This window comes from Cajanus cajan, chromosome 8 (assembly GCF_000230855.2).
Source record: "Cajanus cajan strain Asha chromosome 8, NIPB_CcT2T_4, whole genome shotgun sequence".
NCBI classification, from domain to species: Eukaryota; Viridiplantae; Streptophyta; class Magnoliopsida; order Fabales; family Fabaceae; genus Cajanus; species Cajanus cajan.
Genome location: NC_138524.1, coordinates 38,326,933 through 38,342,857, shown reverse-complemented (window position 1 = coordinate 38,342,857; position 15,925 = coordinate 38,326,933).

Below are 15,925 nucleotides of genomic sequence, written 5' to 3'. Positions count from 1 at the left end.
GGTTATTAGTCTCCCCAGGTGTAGCAAGTAAGTCAGTTGAAGAATTAGAGAGAACCAATGAACAGTAAACCAATTACATGTTATGTTGTGCATTTGTGTTGATTATTAGTCTCCCCAGGTGTAGCAACTAAGTCAGTTGAAGAATTAGAGAGAACCAATGAACAGTAAACTGATTACATGTTATGTTGTGCATTTGTGTTGGTTATTAGTCTCCCCAGGTGTAGCAAGTAAGTCAGTTGAAGAATTAGAGGGAACCAATGAACAGTAAACCGATTACATGTTATGTTGTGCATTTGTGTTGGTTATTAGTCTCCCCAGGTGTAGCAAGTAAGTCAGTTAAAGAATTAGAGAGAACCAATGAACAGTAAACCTATTACATGTTATGTTGTGCATTTGTGTTGGTTATTAGTCTCCCCAGGTGTAGCAAGTAAGTCAGTTGAAGAATTAGAGAGAACCAATGAACAGTAAACCTATTACATGTTATGTTGTGCATTTGTGTTGGTTATTAGTCTCCCCAGGTGTTGCAAGTAAGTCAGTTGAAGAATTAGAGAGAACCAATGAACAGTAAACCGATTACATGTTATGTTGTGCATTTGTGTTGGTTATTAGTCTCCCAAGGTGTAGCAAGTAAGGCAGTTGAAGAATTAGAGAGAACCAATGAACAGTAAACCGATTACATGCTATGTTGTGCATTTGTGTTGGTTATTAGTCTCGCCAGGTGTAGCAAGTAAGTCAGTTGAAGAATTAGAGAGAACCAATGAACATTAAACCGATTACATGTTATGTTGTGCATTTGTGTTGGTTATTAGTCTCCCCAGGTGTAGCAAGTAAGTTAATTGAAGAATTAGAGAGAACCAATGGACAGTAAACCAATTACATGTTATGTTGTGCATTTGTGTTGGTTATTTGTCTCCCCAGGTGTAGCATGTAAGTCAGCTGAAGAATTAGAGAGAACCGATGAATAGTAAATCAATTTCATGTTATGTTGTGCATTTGTGTTGGTTATTAGTCTCCCCAGGTGTAGCAAGTAAGTCAGTTGAAGAATTAGAGAGAACCAATGAACAGTAAACCAATTACATGTTATGTTGTGCATTTGTGTTGATTATTAGTCTCCCCAGGTGTAGCAACTAAGTCAGTTGAAGAATTAGAGAGAACAAATGAACAGTAAACTGATTACATGTTATGTTGTGCATTTGTGTTGGTTATTAGTCTCCCCAGGTGTAGCAAGTAAGTCAGTTGAAGAATTAGAGGGAACCAATGAACAGTAAACCGATTACATGTTATGTTGTGCATTTGTGTTGGTTATTAGTCTCCCCAGGTGTAGCAAGTAAGTCAGTTAAAGAATTAGAGAGAACCAATGAACAGTAAACCTATTACATGTTATGTTGTGCATTTGTGTTGGTTATTAGTCTCCCCAGGTGTATGTAGACCCCTAAAATTTTCCGGGTCGGAAATAAGACTCGAAGACTCTCGAAGACCGAAGGAAAGTCAGCCGGAAGGACCCTCATTTTCATTCTTTTAATTTTTCCTTTCCATTGTATTTGCTTGGCCATTGTATTTAGGCCATTAGAATAGGAATTTAGAAGGATTAAGTATTAAAGCATGAATCATAGAATGTTAATTACATTTAAGAGTAATTAGAGTTGCATTTGAGTCACATGTTTTGTGCCAAAGGGGGCTGCACATGTGATCACCCAAATGAACCCTAAATTACACTTAAATGTAATCAAGGTTTCTAGAAGGAGGGGCTGCACATGGGGAGCCAAAGTGGACGTTCAAAATTTGAATTCAGACTCAAATTTGAATTCAAATTTTGGCGCCACTTTTAGTGCACATGGGTTAGCTTCTTGATCCGTGGCTTTATATGCTTGAATCCTTCACCTTTGTAAACACTTTTGATGAATGAGAATTTCTGAATTTTACTTCAGCCCTAATTCTCTCAAAGGTCACCGAAATCTCACCTTCCCTAGTTCTTAGGAAAACCTCCATTCCTAAGCTTGAAAGTGAGCTTTCTTTTGGTTCTTGAGCTTGGATGCTTCCATCCATAGCTTAGGGGTTTTCTCCTATCATTTCAATCATCTTCCTCCATCATTAAATCCGTGGAAAGCTCAAGGAAAAGGTCTTCAAATTCGGAGAAGGTCATAAGAAGCAAGAATCCATCCATTGCTTCAACCTAAACTCCATCAAGTGGTATCATGAGCAAGGTTGCTTCCTTGAGCTAAGTAATCCTTTTCCACCGAATTTTTTTTTTTTTTGTGTTCTTCTATGTCTCAATTGTGTTTTTCTGTTTGGATCTAAATTCTTGTTCAAAATTTTTGAGAGATCCAATTGGTGTGATTGTATTTGAAAATCCGGCAATCACATTGAGTCTAGGAATTCTACCTTGTCCGGTTTTCAATTTGTTTGAGTCACTTCTTATTTCTTTTGTTTGATTCGGTCATCTCATTGTCTATGCATATTTTTGATTTTGATTTTTGAATCTTAAGTTTTGTCAAGTCATGTTAGTTCTTTAAAATGTCAAAAAAAATATTCAAGATGTGCTTGTGTTCATATGCTGAAAATTTTTGAGTCTTTTTGAATTTGGCCGAGATTCATTTCTAATCATATGTGCCTTTGCTTGTTTGCTTTTCTTTTTGCATTTTTGAGTTCATGTTCATCATTAGATCATTGGTGAACTCCTAGAGTTAGGTTTCCATTGTGTTCTTAAGTTTTCAAATCACTTTCCATTGAAAATCTTATAAAAAAAATTGACTCAAAATTTCAAGTGCTTAATTCTACTTCTAGTGCACTCTTTCTTGTGGATTCAATTTTAAAAAAATTAGAGGCTGAAAACAGAGATAAAACAGAGCCTAAAACAAAAGAAAAGACCTAAAGTTCAAAAGAAAAAGTGTTCAAAAGGAATCCAAACCAAAACCTAAAGACTAGTGCACTAGTTTCTCAAATTTACTTGAATTTTGACCTAATTTTTTGGCTAACTTGTAGTCTCGGTTTCTATAGCTTGGAATCATAGAAAAATTTGAAACAAAAGGCAAACACCTTCTCTGGAGTCTTAATTTGAGACTAGAAAAAGAAAGAATTAAAAAAAAAATTATAAGACATTTTAAATTGAAAAAGCCGTGAGGTGTGTATTGATAGAAAATCATTTGATTCCTTGTTATTGTTTTGACTACTACTTTTGCTATACTTATCCAATTGCTTTCAAAATTTTTTTTGTTTTGATCATCTACTCTAGTACCTATCTAGGAACATTCCTAACTGAGTGCTAGCTTTATTTGGAGTCTTATTTTCCAGTTTTACTTGTTGAACCTCTTTGAGTCTTGTCATACACACGTATTCCTTCAATTTTGGTATAAGCTTTGATAAATTGTGCTTTTGCTGCTTGTCTAAGTTTTCTTTGTTAAAATTCTGTGCTGGAAGTTGCATCAAATCCTTGCTAAAGAACCAAACATTGAATCAACAAGGATAGGAAAGGAGTTTTGAAACAAGGACCTTAAAATTTGACCTAAATTTGGTGACCTAAAACTCCTAAAACTACCTTCACAAGAGTGATCAAGCCTTTCATCTTGTGAGCAGCCTTCTTTCACCTATTTTTTGTGTTCACTTTGCAGGTTCAAAGAGCATCAAAGGACAAAGGTTGGAGGTGGATTCAAGCATTCAAACAAGTGATGGAAAAATGAGGCTGAAAATCCGTCACTAAATTGGACTCCAAATCCGTCACAACTTTGTTTTAAGGATTAGTTTGTTTACTTTTCTGTCTAGCATTTATTACCTTGTAATTGGCCATTTAAAGGAGTGTCTTGGGTGTGTCTTTGGTACACAACCATGTCTCCTTAGGTGTACATTTTCGTTAGTACTTTGTGAGAGTGGTCCTTGATTGATCTTTGGTATCTTTCAAGTTCTCACACTAGGACACGTTTAGGTAGTTTTAATTCTTGCTTAATACTTGTTTTAGTTGCTTTCATACGTCTAGTATATCATAGTTCACAAAACATCAAACATAATTTTCATTGAAAAGAATTTGGTAGAGATTAACTACAAAGGGGATTAGTAATTTTTACTTGAAGAGGCTTGGTTTTTAAGTGGCTCTTAGTAGCTCACCTCCCTCCAAAGTTCAATTTGTATACTTAATCCTCCAAGTACTTAGTCTTAACCTTGCATAAAAAAAAAAAAAATTATTTTTCAAACTTCTTTTATCAAAAGAAATCTTTCACCTATAATGGAAGAAATTTCTACTCCTCCTAGTGATAGTAATTCAAGTGACTACAATGACATTTCAAAAGTAGCACATGAATTAAGATCATTAAAGGTTTGGAGAGAGCAAGAGGCCAAGCGTAGCCTTAAAGAAAAGGCCCGTCTTGCACTCTTAGGAGAGGAAATTCGGCTATTAAAGGAAAAGGAAGAAAGATCACACAATAAGCATCGAAGTAAGTGTTGAAGATTGAAGAATCTACATCTGGAAGATGTTCTCTGGAAGTTTTTGTTTTGATGTTTTGTTCATGTTGTTCTTTATTTTTAAGCCTATGTCAAAAGGATAATGTATTGATTGTTTAAAAGATTAGGCTTGTATGTGTTTGTTTGTGATGAGTTAAAATTTAGTAATTAACGTGTAGGCAAAAATACCATAATACTCACTTTCTTATTTCATTCATTGTTGAGAACATGAAGTAATATATTACTGAGTGTTTGAAACTTTAAATGAAAACTTGAAAACATCAGAAATTTTCTGAGTTATGGAATAGATTACCTGACTCATGCTGAAAAACTAATTGAATCTGGAATAATCGATTACCATATGTGGTAATAGATTTCCAAACTGATTCTGATGATTTCAAGAGGAAAAAGAATCGTGTTAATCGATTATCTCTTACAGTAATCGATTACCTGTGATCCTATGTGAGTTTTGTGTTATTTTGTGACTCGTATTAATCGATTACTTTATTTGGTAATAGATTAAAACAGTTTCTGAAACAATTAATTCAGTTATTCTGATTCGTGGTAATAGATTACCTAAACAGGTAATAGATTATCTCTGTTACGAAATTAACTGAAATAACTGTTTCCTTGCACGCAATAATTGTTTTTAAGATTAAAAACAGAAGCTTTAAAATTATTATTACACACAGAAAAAAAAAGACTTTTCAGAATACACGTGACTGCAAAAGAGAAAAAGATTTTCTGAAGAAAGAAAGAAAGTATCAACTGCTGAAAATCAACTTTTGAGAAAAATTGTGCAAGATCAATTCAAGAAGATGAAGTTCTTATAGAAAATTCGTTTCAAACTGGTTTAAGTCGTTGAAGATCATATCTACACAAACAGGTGTACTCTTTTCTAATCTTTAGTTTTTATTTGAATGGTTTTTAATTCTTGAGATTTGAGAATCTCTGGAAGAGTTGTGTAAAGAGAAATCTTGAGATAGGTTTTTCTCAAGTAGGATATTGTGGGATCAATATTCTTGGGTTATATGTTTCTTGTGGTTTCAAGAAATGGTTTGTTAGTCTTGCGGGTGACAAGATTTGTTTGTAAAATTCATTGATTGGATATTGCTTGTGCAGGGTGCATGTAAAGAATATCAATAGTGGATTTGACTGGATTTAGAGGTGTATCTAAATCTGAAACTGGATGTAGGCCTTTGTATGGCTGAACCAGTATATATCTTGGTGCATGATTTTCTTAACCCTTACACTCTTTACATTCTGTATAAGTTTCTTGATTAATGTTGTATGAAGAAAAACATTATCTGCAAAAACTGAACTTAAATAAATTCTTGGTAATTGATAAAAACAATCTTTACGAATTTTGTATTAATTGTGTTAATCAAATCTTTTTGGATAAGCTGTGCATATATAACTCTGAATTACCTTTTGTGTTTAAAGGTTTGATTAAAATCAAGATTTGTTTAGTAAAGATTTTGAAAGAAGAAAAAGCAGCCATAAATAACACAGAATCTATTCAACCCCCCCTTCTAGATTCTGACCATAGGGACCAACAATTGGTATCTAGAGCTGTATCTTGTAAAACATTCAAGATTAGATCTTTAGAAAGGTTAGATGGCTAGTAATCAATTACCGTTTGCTGAAGGTGCTTCTATAAACAGACCCCCATTGTTCTGTGGAGATAACTATCCCTTTTGGAAAGTTAGAATGAAAATTTTCATGGAATCTGTTCATAGAAATATTTGGCAAGCTGTAATCACAGAATACAAAATACCCACTCAGATAGAGGGAGGAAAACAAATAGAGAAACCTTATGATAGCTGGGATCAAAGTGAAATTAGAAGAGCTGAGAATGATGCAAAAGCTTTAAATATCATACATTCTGCACTAAATTCTGATGAATTTTTTAGAATTTCAGCTTGTTCCACAGCAAAGGAAGCTTGGGATTTAATCCAAGTAACACATGAAGGAACTCCAGAAGTGAGAAGAGCTAGAAAGAACACACTCATTCAGGAATATGAAACCTTCAGAATGAATCAAGGTGAAACTGTTATGGATATGCAAAAGAGGTTCATTCACATAATAAACCACCTAAAAGGATTAGGGAAGGACTTCGTGGAAGAAGAGGTAAATGTCAAAATCCTGAAGTCATTAAACAGAAGATGGCAACCAACTGTCACAGCAATTACAGAATCAAAGAACTTAGCTCAGATGACAAGTGCAGAGTTATTTGGAAAGCTAATAGAATATGAAATGGATCTGTCAAGGATTGCTGATGAAGAACAGAAAGATAAGAAGGCAAAAGGACTGGCCTTAAAGGTAAAAGAATCCTCAAGTGATGAAGAGGATAGCAGCAATGAAAGTTCTGAACAAGAAGAATTAAATCTGATGGTGAAGAAATTTAGGAAGTTCATGAGAAGGAAGAACAACAACAAGAGATTCTCCAGTCAGAAGAAATCCTTCAAGAAGAATGAAAACTCATCTCCAAAGTTCAAATGTTTTGAATTTGGAAAAGCTGGACACATGAAAGCTGACTGTCCTAACCTGAAAAAGAATGAGGAGACGAAACAGAAGTTCAGATCAAAGAAAAAGAAAGCATACATAGCATGGGAAGAGAATGCCTCAACAACTTCAAGTGATAGTGATGAGGATCAAGAAGCAAATCTCTGTCTCATGACCAGACATAATTCAGATTATGAGGTATATGATTCTGACTCATCTATTGACTCGTATGATGAATTGCAAAATGCATTTGCTGAACTGTATGCTGAAGCAGAGAAATTAGAAAAATTAAACAATGTTTACAAAAAGAAGATGACACACATGAGAGATAAAATTTCTGATTTAGAGAATGATAACAGGAAACTACTCTCAAATATCTCTGAACTAAAGTCACCATGTGAGAACTGTAAAACATTGTATGCTGCATTAAAAGCAAATGAGAAAGAAAAACAGAATGTTAATGTTATGAAATCCATTAATTCCCACTCATGTAACTATTGTATGAAATCTGGTCATAACTACTACAGATGCATGATAAGGAAATTTGGTATTCCTAGTGGAAAATATAAATGGATTAAGAAATTAGATTATGTACTCACTGATTCTACAGGACCCAAGATCAATTGGGTACCAAAATCCATTTGAATAACTTGTATTGTAGATGTGCTTGAGAGCAAAGCAATCAATGTGGTACTTAGACAGCGGCTGCTCAAGACACATGATAGGAGATAAAAGCAAATTTATCTCATTACAGGAAAAAGAAGGAGGATCTGTAACATATGGAGATAACAACAAAGGCAGAATACTAGGCTCAGGCAGTGTTGGTAACAATTCCAATACTCTCATTGAAAATGTTCTGTATGTAGAAGGTCTTAAATATAACCTGCTTAGTATTAGCCAGCTTTGTGACAAAAATTACAATATCTCTTTTAATAATGAATGCTGTATGGTTTGTGATAAGAAAACTAATGAAGTCCTGCTTATAGGAAAAAGAGTCAATAACATATACATCTTAGACTTAGAGCATTCATCATCCAATACTTGTCTCACATCACATGATAATGTAACATGGTTATGGCATAGACGCATTGCACATATAAATGCAGATCAGTTAAATAGACTTGCATCTAAAGATCTTGTTAGTGGTCTTCCAAAGATCAAGTTCTCTAAACAAGGACTTTGTGATGCATGTCAAAAGGGAAAGCAGACTAGAGCTTCTTTTAAATCAAAGAAAGTTATGTCAACCTCTAGACCGCTGGAACTTTTGCACATGGATCTCTTTGGACCATCAAGAACCAAAAGTCTAGGTGGAAACACTTATGCTTTAGTTCTCATTGATGACTACTCCAGATTCACATGGGTTGCATTTATATCCCATAAAGACAATGCCTTTAAAGCCTTTAGAATCATTTCAAAAAGAATTCAGAATGAAAAGGATTTGAAAATTAAATCTTTGCGGAGTGATCATGGTGGTGAATTTCAAAATGAAACTTTTCAAATTTTTTGTGAAGAAAATGGTATTAATCACAATTTTTCTGTCCCTAGGACTCCTCAACAAAATGGAGTTGTAGAGAGGAAAATCTGGAACAACAGCAGAAAACACCATCTGAAGACACATCACTACCCAAAGAATGGAAGAAACCAAAAGTTCTATCTCTGGACAACATTCTTGGAGATATAAATAAGGGAGTTTCTACTAGACACTCTTTTAATCTTCTAAGTGTTGATATGGCATTTGTTTCTCAAATTGAACCATTGTGTGTGGAACATGCATTAAAAGATGAATTCTAGATAATGGCCATGCATGATGAACTGAATCAATTCAAAAGAAATGATGTTTGGATTTTAGTTCCTTTCAATAAGAATATGAATGTCATTGGTACAAAATGGGTTTTCAGAAACAAACTAAATGAGGAAGGTGTTATAGTTAAAAATAAAGCTAGATTAGTAGCCAAAGGATATAATCAACAAGAAGGTATAGACTTTGGTGAAACATATGCTCCAGTTGCTAGATTAGAAGCTGTTAGGCTTTTACTTGCATTTGCTTGTGTGTTTGATTTCAAACTGTATCAAATGGATGTGAAAAGTGCATTTTTAAATGGTTTTATTGATGAAGAAGTTTATGTTGCTCAACCACCTGGTTTTGTTGACTGCAAATTACCTAAGCATGTTTACAAGCTCAAGAAAGCCTTGTATGGACTGAAACAAGCTCCAAGGAAATGGTATGAAAGGCTGAGTAAGTTTCTACTAACTCATGACTTTCAAAGAGGTAATGTTGATAAAACTCTTTTCATAAAGAGAAAATCAAAAGATATTCTGCTGATTCAGATTTATGTTGATGATATAATATTTGGATCTACTAACCAATCTCTTTGTGAAGAATTTGTTTCCAATATGCAGAAAGAGTTTGATATGTCTATGTTGGGAGAATTAAGCTTCTTCCTAGGACTACAAGTCAAACAAATGAAAAATGGAATTTTTCTACATCAAACTAAATATAGCAAAGAACTATTAAAGAAATTTGATATGGAGAATTGTAAGATATCAAATATTCCAATGTCTACTAACTGTTATCTAGATAGTGATATTGCAGGAAAAGATGTTGAAGAATCAATGTATAGAGGGATCATTGGATCTCTTCTGTATCTCACAGCTAGCAGACCTGACATCATGTACAGCGTATGTGTATGTGCAAGATTCCAATCAAAACCAAAGGAATCACATCTGAAGGCTGTAAAGAAAATACTGAAGTATTTGAAAGGCACAATCAATGTTGGATTGTGGTATCCTAAAGGTAATTCTCCATCTTTAACTGGTTACTCTGACTCAGATTTTGCTGGTTGTAAATTGGATAGGAAAAGTACAAGTGGAACATGCCACACATTTGGAGAATGTCTCATATCGTGGCAGAGCAAGAAACAAGCTTGTGTAGCACTCTCAACTGCTGAAGCTGAGTATATAGCTGCTGGAAGCTGCTGTGCTCAGTCAATTTGGTTTAAACATCAACTTCAAGACTTTGGTTTGAAGATTGATCACATACCACTGAAGTGTGACAACACAAGTGCAATTAACATTTCAAGGAATCCTATTCTACACTCAAGAACTAAGCACATTGAAATTAGACATCACTTTATCAGAGATTATGTAGAGAAAGGAGACTGTGATATCAATTTCATAATGTCAAAAGATCAACTTGCTGACATCTTTACAAAGCCTCTACCAAAGGAAAGATTTTTCAAGCTAAGAACCAATCTTGGTATTATTAGTGAGTTCAATCTATCCTAAATCTCATAATTAAAGTATGATTGTATGAATATGCATGAAATTGCTATGCACTTATTGTTTTAAACTTGATGTATGTGCATTCATAATAGGAAATCACGTAAAACACAGTCTGCCCTGTATCTGCACACATTTCTCTGTGATAATCGATTACCTATCGGGTTAATCGATTACCATTTGTAGAAATGAAGAAATTGCTGAAAACTCAACAGCAGTAATCGATTACCAATTTCTGTAATCGACTACCTCTGCTACGTTGATGCAGTTTCTGATGCTTGCTCACTGTGATAATCGATTACCTATCGGGTTAATCGATTACCACTCACTCACTCACTTGCATATATACCCTGTTTTAGTTGCGAGATAATCGATTAAGTGCTCCGACTACCTCTCTCCTTTTTACTTCAACCTAAAACATACGAAAACCCTGGTTCCCTTCTCTCTCAAAATCCCTTCAAAACCTAACCCTAAACCCCACAAATGGAAAGTCTTGGCAAAGGAAAGCGCTGTCGCCACCGGCCCGTAACGGGCTTTCGGCATTCGCGAAGGATGGTTGGACTCTTTTATTTGTTTAAAAATATGGATTGCTAAAATGACTTATTCTCAAACTGAGACCTCGTCAAACGAGCAATTTTATTAAAAGGCTCACCAATCCATGTTAATCCCAAGCGGGACCCTCCATGGATTAGTGGTTTTCATAAAAAGGAAGGGTTCATGGAGTCGCCACCAATGTTTTACTCAAAACATTGGAAAAATAAGTTTAAGGCAATCGATTCAAAAATCGACTTCGGCCATTACAACCAGAGTCGGGTAAGGGAGTCGGTTACGCGTGGGGAAGGTGTTAGCACCCCACAGCGCCCCTTTCGGGTTCCCTATGACAGATTATTTCTAAAATTAATAGTGTGAAATTACTAAATTACCCCTATTTATTCTAAGCAATTATAAATTAACTATCTACATGATGACAGTTTAAATATGTACACACAGAAAGCGGTAAAAGAAGGGACTTTAAAGAGATAAACCTTTGAAGCGTGCTTTCTTATATCTCTTGACAGAAATTGGGAAGTGTTTTGGCGTTCCCTCCCTCTACAAGACCGCTCGCTCCCTCCTATAAAATTTTAACTATGGAAATCCGGAGGATTTCCCTTCGACTAGGTTCGAGACTCAAGCAAATGGCTCGTGACTCAAGAACTTCGTCGGATCAACTCTCCGAGTGATTTCTAGGCAGAGCACTGCTCAAAAAAACCCAGAATACTCAAGAAGAGGGTTAAAACTCAGTGTAAAAGTGTCAAATGACGTCCAAATGACGCCATATTTATAGGGATGAGGCGCAATACGGCCTCTGGGGGTCAATACGGCCCGTATTGAGTTTTTGAACTACAATACGGCCGTATTGAATTCAATACGGCCGTATTGAAGTTCAAAAACCTCAATACGGCCGTATTGAAGTTCAGTGCAGCCGTATTGAGTTCAAAAACCTCAATACGGCCGTATTGAAGTTCAGTGCAGCCGTATTGAGTTCAGTGCAGCCGTATTGAAGTTCAGAAACTTCAATACGGCCGTACTGAACCCTTGGGAGGCCGTATTGGGCTTCATTCCCTCCACTTTCTTATTTTTTGCTACTCTAAGACCTCTAAACCTACAGATTGTCATCCTAGGGTCTTCCAGGAGTCCTTCCGGCTGACTTTCCTTTGATCTTCGAGAGTCTTCGAGTTTTATTTCCGACCCGGACAATTTTAGGGGTCTACAGCTGCCCCCCCTTTACTTAGTCGGACGACCTTTTGGTGTACCGGCTGACAAGTAAAGGAGTTGACCCAATTGTCCGGGTGATGTGCCAACCTTCTGACTTGTAGCGTCTTCCGGTGGAAAATTGTTGAGTAGCCTCTCCAGGTTGTTGCATACCTCGGCGCTTCTGACAACCTCGGTAGCTAAGTTTACCCTCTCCAGGGTCAACTTCACTCGACGCCCGAGCTGGAAGTTGAAAACCAATGTGCCTCTGACGACGCTGATGGTTGAGTACTGTCTCTCCAGACCTTGAGTACCGTCTCTCCAGACTTTGAGTACTGTCTCTCCAGACCTTGAGTACCGTCTCTCCAGACTTTGTTTGAGTACCGTCTCTCCAGACCTTCTTTGAGTACCGTCTCTCCAGACTTTCTTTGAGTACCGTCTCTCCAGACTTTGTTTGAGTACCGTCTCTCCAGACTTTGTTTGAGTGCCGTCTCTCCAGACTTTGTTTGAGTACCGTCTCTCCAGACTTTCTTTGAGTACCGTCTCTCCAGACCTTGTTTGAGTACCGTCTCTCCAGACCTTGTTTGAGTACTGTCTCTCCAGACCTTGTTTGAGTACCGTCTCTCCAGACTTTGTTTGAGTACCGTCTCTCCAGACCTTGTTTGAGTACCGTCTCTCCAGACCTTGTTTGAGTACCGTCTCTCCAGACCTTGTTTGAGTACTGTCTCTCCAGACCTTGTTTGAGTACCGTCTCTCCAGACCTTGTTTGAGTACCGTCTCTCCAGACTTTGTTTGAGTACCGTCTCTCCAGACTTTTTTTGAGTACCGTCTCTCCAGACCTTGTTTGAGTATCTTCTCTCCAGACTTGTGCATACCTCGGTGCTCTCGACAACTGGGTAGCTGAGTATTGCCTCTCCAGGCTTGTGCATACCTCGGTGCTCTCGACAACTGGGTAGCTGAGTATTGCCTCTCCAGGCTTGTGCATACCTCGGTGCTCTCGACAACTGGGTAGCTGAGTATTGCCTCTTAGGCTTTGTGCATACCTCGGTGCTCTCGACAACTGGGTAGCTGAGTATTGCCTCTCCAGGCTTGTGCATACCTCGGTGCTCTCGACAACTGGGTAGCTGAGTATTGCCTCTCCAGGCTTGTGCATACCTCGGTGCTCTCGACAACTGGGTAGCTGAGTATTGCCTCTCCAGGCTTGTGCATACCTCGGTGCTCTCGACAACTGGGTAGCTGAGTATTGCCTCTCCAGGCTTGTGCATACCTCGGTGATGGAGGAGGCCCATGGGCTAAGGGCCCAACTACTAGGGCTATGGCTAGGAGGATGCATGAAGAGTGGGCCCAAGCCCAAGAGAAGCCTGCCACTTTATTTTGTTGGGCTTTATCTCAAGTCCATTAGATTAGGGTTAGTGTAGGATTAGGCCTTGGTGCCTTGTATTTTCTTTTGGCCTTGTATTTCCGGCCTTGTAGTGTAGGAATTACATTTAGAGGTCATGTGAATTTAGGGTGAATTAAGGTTACATGTGTAGTTACATTAGCATGTAATTAGAAACACATTTGGAGTGCATTTCGGCCATGTGCAACACATGCACATGGTGTGATCCGAAATGCAACTCAAATGGCTTCCTAATTACATGCCAAATGAGCTAGCACATGGAGGTTCCGGATTTGGCTCCTAGAATTTGAATTTTGAATTCAAATTCTAGGCGCCTAAGGTTAAGAAACCATACCATGGTTTTACTTAACCTTAGGCTAACCCAAGGTACCATTTAACCTAATTCTAACCTATATATTCTAAGTGGCCGGATATTGTAGATACTTTTGGAATTAATTGAATGAGTTTTCATTGCTTGAAAACCTCTCCATCCGAAAGTCACTTGGCTTCCTTCTCTACCCTCCTTGAGTGCTTCTCTTTGTAGAGCTAGGTTGCCTTACTTCCTTGGACCTTAGCTAGAAGCAAGCTTCGGCCACCTTGAGTCTCTTGGAACTTCCATCCTTGACCAATCTCCCAAGGATCCGTGGAGACTTGAAGAAAGTTCTATGTGCATCCAAGTGGAAGCACATCACTCGGTGCTCTCGACAACTGGGTAGCTGAGTATTGCCTCTTAGGCTTTGTGCATACCTCGGTGCTCTCGACAACTGGGTAGCTGAGTATTGCCTCTCCAGGCTTGTGCATACCTCGGTGCTCTCGACAACTGGGTAGCTGAGTATTGCCTCTCCAGGCTTGTGCATACCTCGGTGCTCTCGACAACTGGGTAGCTGAGTATTGCCTCTTAGGCTTTGTGCATACCTCGGTGCTCTCGACAACTGGGTAGCTGAGTATTGCCTCTCCAGGCTTGTGCATACCTCGGTGCTCTCGACAACTGGGTAGCTGAGTATTGCCTCTCCAGGCTTGTGCATACCTCGGTGCTCTCGACAACTGGGTAGCTGAGTATTGCCTCTCCAGGCTTGTGCATACCTCGGTGCTCTCGACAACTGGGTAGCTGAGTATTGCCTCTCCAGGCTTGTGCATACCTCGGTGCTCTCGACAACTAGGTAGCTGAGTATTGCCTCTTAGGCTTTGTGCATACCTCGGTGCTCTCGACAACTGGGTAGCTGAGTATTGCCTCTCCAGGCTTGTGCATACCTCGGTGCTCTCGACAACTGGGTAGCTGAGTATTGCCTCTCCAGGCTTGTGCATACCTCGGTGCTCTCGACAACTGGGTAGCTAAGTATTGCCTCTCAGGCTTTGAGATGATTTTGTCTTCACAGTCCACGATGCTGCTTCGACGATTTTTCTGATTTTGTGCCGCTGAGGGCTGGATAACGCAGGGATCCGTCTAGGGGATGTGCAGTCATTCATAGGTTCTTGTGCCCCAACTTGCATTTGCATAGTTGGTACCCATGGGGAATTTTTGACTCCTTGGGGTGTAGACACAGATGCTCTTCTTGAATTGAGTGATGCCTTATGTTTGGCTGACGTCCTTTGACGTTGGTGGAGTATCCCGATTATCCTTATTCGGGTGTCTCTCTTTGATTTTCTGATTTTGTAGCCTCTATGTAGGCTATTATCCACTGGGGGTTCTGGATGTTGATTTTGATTAGCCTCTTCTGTTAGGCAGATTATCTTGACGCTTGATGTTTGGCTGAAAAGCCAGATTCCACTTGGGGAATGGTTTATTGATATTTTTTATTTTTCTTCTTTTGTAGGGGTGCCTCTTGAGTAGGCGACTGGGGATTTGGGGATCTTATGTATCCCAGAGTATTATTTAGGAAGCCTCTACAGGCTTAGAGTCACTCAACGCCTGAGTTGGAGAGCTATTTTCCACTGAGGAAGTTTTAAGTCCTTTGACTAGATATTTTGCTTGGATGATCGCGCTTCCATTGGGGATTTTGACGATCTTGCTTTGATAGCTCTCGCTGGGGATTTGTTCCATGAGCTTAAGCTGAGGTTTCTCTGGGGAGTATTATTTCTGCGAGCCTCTCCAGGCTCAATTATTCTGAGAGAGTATTATTTCGGCGAGCCTCTCCAGGCTCAATTATTCTGTAAGAGTATTATTTCGGCAAGCCTCTCCAGGCTCAGTTATTCTGAGAGAGTATTATTTCGGCAAGCCTCTCCAGGCTCGGTTATTCTTGTACGTTTTATTGATTTTTTGTTCAGCCCAAGAGTGCAAGCGGAGATGTCTCTTGGGGAGTATTATTTCGACAAGCCTCTCCAGGCTCAATTATTCTGTGTGATGAGGGAGTATTATTTCCGCAAGCCTCTCCAGGCTCAATTATTCTGTGGGAGTATTATTTCGGCAAGCCTCTCCAGGCTCAGTTATTCTGTATGATTTTTGGATTTTCTGTTCAGCCCAAGAGTGCAAGTTGAGATGTCTCTTGGGGAGTATTATTTCGGCAAGCCTCTCCAGGCTCAATTATTCTGTATGAGTATTATTTCGGCAAGCCTCTCCAGGCTCAATTATTCTGTACGAGTATTATTTCGGCAAGCCTCTCC